Genomic DNA, 6,420 nt, shown 5'->3' with positions numbered 1-6,420 from the left:
AACTGAGATGGAGCGAAGTATGAGAGCAAAAATTACAGTGGTAGTCACCAGGATATATGTACAAGTCAGGAGCTAATGTGGGGGATACCAGCTAAACAACCTTTAAAATGCAGCATCTCTCTCTCTCTATATATATATATATATTGTCCAGTAGCACCTTAGAGACCAACTAAGTTTGTTCTGGGTTGTTTTCATGCATGCCCACGAAAGCTTATACCCAGAACAAACTTAGTTGGCCTCTAAGGTGCTACTGGACAATTTTAAAATTTTTAAATTTATTTCGACTGTGTCAGACCAACACAGCTACCTACCTGAATCTATATATATATTAAGGCATACATGCTTATAACTGTAGCAACGCTTTGAACTTATTACATCTGTAGCCACATTAACTGCAGTTTTCAAAACATTAGCAAATACTCTGAATGTATCAGTAGGCCCTAACTGCCTGAAGTGTTATGAGATCAATATTAGCTTTTTGTTTTATCCTTAAAGTAGATTGGGGTGCTCTGCATGCTGTTAATCCTTGTCAGTCGGAAGCAAAAGAAAGTTTCTCGTGGTGTTTCAGATTGTAAATCTGTTCTGAAAATCTCCTGGTTTAAAGGCAAGTTCCATAACTATATTTTTTAAGAAGTTTGGAAAGGGGCAGCAAAGTGGTCCAGGACAAATCTCACAATAGACATTCATGGAGAATAAGGCAGTCAATGGCTCTTAACTATAGTATTGCTCTACCGTCAGATGCTGTATGCCTCTCAAACAGCTGCTGGGAACTACAGGAGGGGAGATATGCTGGTCTATGACCATAATAAAGATTTGGATTGGACAAGAGAGGGTGAGTTTCCTATGTGCATTTGGTTGGCCACTGGGAGACTGAGATGCTGGACTAGATGGGCTGGATCCATCAGGCTGTTTGTACATTCTTGTTTTATTCTGGCAATCTCTATTATCTCACACAATAATCTAAAGTTTTTTTCCTGCTCTTTACATTTCCCTCATTGTTGTTTAGTCATTTAGTCGTGTCCGACTCTTTGTGACCCCATGGACCAGAGCATGCCAGACACTCCTGTCTTCCACTGCCTCCCGCAGTTTGGTCAAACTCATGTTGGTAGCTTCGAGAACACCGTCCAACCATCTCGTCCTCTGTCGTCCCCTTCTCCTTGTGCCCTCAATCTTTCCCAACATCAGGATCTTTTCCAGGGAGTCTTCTCTTCTCATGAGGTGGCCAAAGTATTGGAGCCTCAGCTTCACGATCTGTCCTTCCAGTGATCACTCAGGGCTGATTTCCTTAAGAATGGAGAGGTTTGATCTTCTTGCAGTCCATGGGACTCTCAAGAGTCTCCTCCAGCACCATAATTCAAAAGCATTTTGAATTATTTCCCTCACTTTTTAAATAACATTTCCCTCACTTTTTTAATAAAAAAAAAATGAAGTCCTGAAGAATGAAGATACTTATAAAATGCAGCCTTTTCCATTGTATGCACATAGCAAGCTAGGGGAAAACAATGTTGGTGACATTAAAGTCTTTTAAAGCCAAGCTTCCCACAATCATGAAAAATAAAACCGGTAACGGGAGTTTTCAAGACCATATGGGGATTGGTGAAAAGATGGGCAGTGCAAAGTTCACTTTACCCTGACAGCATTACTCAGCAATCTCATGTACTGAGCAACTTCGCTTTGTGGCTTGTTTCTGACTAGCTCATGGGGCCTCTCTGTCTCTTCCCTTCTGAGATGGAGGGCCAGATTCCAGCAACACAAGGAGTGGTGTACTCCTGAAATTCATATACCTGGACTCAAGCTCAAGATTTAAGTTGCAGGATGGAAGGCTTGACACATTGCTAGGACAAGATGCTGCGTCAGATGGGAACAGTGCCAATGGGTTTCTTAAGCATGTGAGGGAAGAGAAAGCCAGCAAGGGTAGACTGAAAGTGGTGTGTGCTTTCTGTTGCTCCCTCATTGTGTACATGGAGGGCAAGGAGGAGAATGAGCTGCCCTGGGCATGATAACAAGCTACAGGGCCAGGAAAAAGAGGAGGCTTAGGTTACATAAGGTGAGACTAGTGAACAATAATCTAATAATATATGTAACTGTATCTTTATTAATGTGTGTTTATGCTTCCTTTCCCCTCCTCTCTCCCATTTTTTTCCTGTTTGTGTCATGACTTCTCACATTATTTTTCTGAGGGCAGGGACTGTCTAAGAACTGGTTTTTGCAAGCCTCTCTGACTCTTACTGGCAAAAGGGCAGGGTCGAAATGTTGTAGTCCTGCCTCTGCGGGGCTGTGCTGGCAGCTGGTCTATGTAGGAGGGACTACAAGAAATAAAGATTGTGTTGCAGTGATTTCTGCCACCTATCTCCACCCCTCATCTCATATTCCTGCACTACGCCTTTCCCATGTCAATTTGGTCATGTTGGAGCTGGCCAGAAGCACACTATATGAGAACGGGGCGGGGCAGGGGACTTGCATCTTTTGACCCCTTTTAAGAACATGTTGGGATGTGGGTGGCACTGTGGGTTAAATCACAGAGCCTAGGACTTGCTGATCAGAAGGTCAGCGGTTTGAATCCCCGCGACGGGGTGAGCTCCTCTTGCTCGGTCCCTGCTCCTGCCAACCTAGCAGTTCGAAAGCATGTCAAAGTGCAAGTAGATAAATAGGTACCTCTCCGGCAGAAAGGTAAACGGCGTTTCCGTGCGCTGCTCTGGTTCGCATCTGCTGGCCACATGACCCGGAAGCTGCACACCAGCTCCCTTGGCCAATAAGGCGAGATGAGCGCCGCAACCCCAGAGTTGTCCGTGACTGGACCTAATGGTCAGGGGTCCCTTTACCTTTAAGAACATGTTAGGGAAAACATTTTGAACCTTCTTTGAAATATATGCAAGTATTTGTTTTTGTTTTTGCACTCAGTTCCACTGAATTCATTGGGACTTACTCCCAGTTAATGGGTATGTATGTCAGGGAGCAGGAGCATAATGGATCCAACTCCAAATGCACTATAGGCTAGTAGATTTTCAGGTGTATAAAGCCTTTTAAATTTCTCTGATTATCATTCAGCTCCTCCTTTTAGCTCTCTTTCTGACTAAAGCAGTCCAGATTTTAAAAGAAGCAAATCTTCTTATGAAAGGCTAGCATTCACATTTCAGATTTAGTTAGTATGAAATAAAACTTGACTGATTGAAGCTGATGTGCTTACTAATTCCAAACCTAAGATGTGGGCTTTTTTAGACTTTTCTTTTTTAATATGAAGAAGCAGTCTCTCACAGAACAAATAAAATATCTCCAGTGAAGGGTGATGATTATTTCTCTTTCACTCCGGAGAAAGACTTCAGTAAGTCATGAGCACCACAAAAGCTACATAATAATCACCCTTCACAGAGAAGATATCCCGTAGATATAAAATGCACAGTTGTCATGTCTTGGAGTCATCAGGCACAATGTGGAGCTGACAAACAAAGGGAAGTGTAAGATTTCCTTTCCACGCAACCAAGTCCTAGTGCTCACTTTTATTGTTGTCACTGGAAAAGGGCAAATCTATTTTCAGCAGGCGTTGTAAGTAGAATCCAAGGAGATTCAAAAAAGCTTTCCCACTGGCCAGAATTTCTAAGTTACCACCACTATTTCTGACTCTTCCTTTCTCCCCAATAAAGCACAATGAGATGTACTGTAAGAGCTAAATCCTTTTCTCGACCCCCAGTGCTGAAAAGGATAATCAGACCCTTTAAAGCAACTCTGAATTTCTTCTCAGGTCATGCTGATTACCACCATTACTTGACATTTCACAGAGACACTTTTACCTTCGTCCAGTGTGGCTAGTTGTGGATCCAGCTGAGAGTAGCACAGTGAGAACAGACAACATCTCTCTTTAGCTGAGCGTTCAATATACATCCACAGTGCTTGATCCAGTATGCTACAAGCGGAGCCTGCAACAAAATAAATAGGAGCAAACAAGTCACAGGAAAGCCCTACAGCTGAACTGAGGAAAAGCAACGTAGAATGAACCTATGAGTTCTCTTAAACATTTCTGAACAGCCTTTCCTCCAAATCACTGTGATTGGAGTGCCCTGGGAAAAATAATTCACTGTGATTAAAACTTATTACTTGGCAAAGATCTCCTGCCTTTCCACTCCTTCCCCCAATCAAGCACAGGGCATCTCCCTAGTCTCATTTTTTAACCAAAAACAAAAAAACCCACCAAAATACAGTGTTTACTTTTAAAAAATGCAGCATTTTAAGGCATCCTAGTCCACAGAGAAAGTCAGGACCCTAGGAAATCTTGAGATACCTTGTTAGTGGCATAGAGTGACTTGGACAAATGAAAATCTCACCCTAATCACCTCCAATCCTTGTACTTGAGACTGCACACAGATCCTGTGAATACCTTTAGTCAGTGCTTTTTTCTGGGGGGACACAGGGGTACACATACCCCTAAACATTTTGTGAATCTTTTGTCCATATACTGTATTTATTTTCCCCGATTTGAACTATAAAATGGTGATTTTCTTGAGTCAAAATGACAGTACCCCTAGACATTTTTTTAGAAAAGAAGCACTGCCTTTAGCAGTTATCCTACTGAAACAAATAAGAAACCAGGAGAAGCAGCCTGTGGATTGCCTTCAATGTGCTTTCTAAGGTTCTAGAATAAAGAATATTTGCATGACAATTTTAAGTGGTTAAGACATTGATAGGTGTCAATGAAATCTAGCATGACATGCCAGTATATTGGTCTAAAAGCCACAATTCCATAAAACAGCAGGTCCTGCTGTGTGAAAGAAACATTAGAAAACAGGATTGAATTTCCTATTGAATTCAGTGGCAAATGAAAACCAGGCGAGTCACAATAACTTAGACTACAGTATCTTAGACATACTGATCCTCTAAGTAACTTCGAGGTCAGCAGCTCAAGGTGCATAAACACCATAAGTTTAAAAGCATTTAAAATAAAAACATACCCCTCCAAAGAATGCTGGGGAAAGCTTGTTAAGGGTGCTGGGAATGGTAGCTTTGTAAGGGGTAAACTACGCTTCTCAGGATTTTGAGAGGAGGTGCTCTAAAAGTATGGAGTATATGCAGCCTTATTTTACATGGATTACACTTTTAAGATGGATGTGGAGGAGGGTGAGACCACCATTTCTCTTGCATCAGCTCCATGCCTTTTTACACACTTCACTTTTTCCTCCAGGCTCACAGCCAAGGGTAAAAGCCCAGTGGGAGAAACTCGGCTCGAAGGCCACCAAGCTGGTCATCCAGAGATCATAAACCAACCAACCCCCAGCACCTGGGGAAAAAACAACAACTAGCATGCTTTGGGGGGGGGGAAATAAAAATAAAAGCACATAGAAATTGGAAGTAGTATCCAATTCCTGGTTTTGGACATGGTTCTAAAACCCTAGAACATTAGGAACATCAGAAATCTGCCACAGACATAAACACATTAGAAATGTGAAATCTTTGTTGCTTTGCTGCACCTAATCTAGCAGGTTAACAATTTGATCCATTGTACAAATGTGTGAAATTCCATCTGCAGACGTCTGTGCTCGTTTATATCTTCTTCACAGCTGTTATGTGTGGAATTGCACTCCTAAGCTTTACTTCGAGCCTCAGAGTCTGCTAGTTTATTAGCTTCTTCTTTTTCTTTTTCTTTTTCTTTTACAAAGCTTTGTTGGGGAGGGGCAGGCAGTGAGGAGCAGATCCCTGAATTTTTGTAAAATCTAGAATAGGGTTGGCTAACCTTTGTAATTTATTTGTTAACTAGGCAGTTGGCCACCCAAACCTCGGAAATTGTATGTAGTTATGGCCATCATGATGAGGTATAGAAGAGCAGGGAATGAGTTCTGGGTACATCAGAAGCTGTCTTGAACTGAGTCAGACCACTGGGCCAGCTAGCACAATATTAGCTACACTGACTCTTCTTTTCATACTTGGAGATGCCCAGCATTGAACCTAGAACTTTCACCACACTGTTGTCTGGAAATTAGGTCTGAAAAGTTGATGGTGATTGGAGTAATGGCTGCTTATGCTGCTGTTGTTGTTAGTTAAATTTGCATACTGCCCTTCATCTGAAGATCACAGGCCAGTTTACCACATAAAAATACAAAGTGAAAGCACAAAATATAGAATAAAACAAACCAATAATCCCCCACATGATATTCAGCTGGAACCTAGGAAATCTTCACGGAGCCATCATTGCATCCCTGATTCAAATTTGGACAAAGGGGGTACAGCAAGCTTGGCATGGAAAGGTGGCGCTGATAGAGGGTTCATACATTTCCTTCTTGATCTGTGTTCAAGGAATGTGTGAGTGGTGGTCACAGGGCCACATGAATTAGCTTGCCATCCATGCATGTGAGGACGGGCTCTAGGTGCATTGTATGTAGAGAACCTCCACATAAGAGGAAACCTGACCCAGTCAGAATGCCTCCTTGTGTG

This window comes from Podarcis cretensis (genome assembly GCF_951804945.1).
Source record: "Podarcis cretensis genome assembly, chromosome: 4".
NCBI classification, from domain to species: Eukaryota; Metazoa; Chordata; class Lepidosauria; order Squamata; family Lacertidae; genus Podarcis; species Podarcis cretensis.
This window is presented reverse-complemented; position numbering follows the sequence as displayed.